Below are 1,034 nucleotides of genomic sequence, written 5' to 3' on the forward strand. Positions count from 1 at the left end.
TAATCTTCCTGAACCAGATTTCTTAATTTTCTTTCTATTTTTACCTTTTCCTGTACTGGATTTTAATGTACTGAACACTCTCCTTAATCAATGGGAGCAAACACCTGATTGCCTTCATATAAAGAAACACAATGTAAACACATACGAGGCGATGTATAGCTAGCAGGAACAAGAAAAAAAATGCTGCTGGAAGGTGAGTGGAAGTGCATGATTTTCTAGAATTATTTTCTTGACAGAAGTTACTATATTCTCAATATACATCACAGTTGTAATCATCTAAAAATAGAAAATCACTTCTAGAGTTGTAGTAATGCAAGTGATTAAAATCCCTTGCTAATTAAAATTGTAGTTTCTTTTATTTCACCGTAATGTTTTTTTTGGAGAACGATCATGCATGTTTCTAATACATAGGTTGAGATAAGTAGACGAAGGTTAACTTTGTGTTGGAATATATTTACTCTCTACCAGTTTCTATGTAAACCATCACTGAATACACGAGTATGACATCCATATCATTTCCAGTAAAAAAGTGTTGAGATATTTAGCTCCCGTACAATCAGTATGAATTTATATCTATATGTGAACAAATAATTTCAGGCTGAAGATCACTAGAACCAGCATGAAAAATTGACCTCTCAAAACATGAAAACAGTGGCTTACTTCAGCAGTCAAGCTTATGAGATGGTTCACAATTAACAGCTGAGTTCACAAATGTGGCTCAACTTGAATTGTTTTATGTTGGAAATTATAATTTTTGTGAGGTTTTGTTGTTCGTCCGTTGCAACGCACGGGCACTTTTACTAGTGAAATATAAATGGAATTCAATTGCACTATTTGAAAAGACCAACTCTCGATCCCGCACTCGCTCGCCTAGCTGCCTCCTCTCCCGCGCTGGTTCCCCTACTGCCTCTCTAATGCCGCCACTGCCCATATCCCCCCGCACTTCCCATCGCCGAGCTCAAGCTGCAGAGATGCGTCGGTGCTCAACTCGAGCAGCGCGCTCCATTGTTCGTGCCAGAGCTCCGCATGCCTCC

The sequence above is a fragment of the Triticum urartu genome, chromosome 3 (genome assembly GCF_003073215.2).
Source record: "Triticum urartu cultivar G1812 chromosome 3, Tu2.1, whole genome shotgun sequence".
Classification (NCBI taxonomy): Eukaryota; Viridiplantae; Streptophyta; class Magnoliopsida; order Poales; family Poaceae; genus Triticum; species Triticum urartu.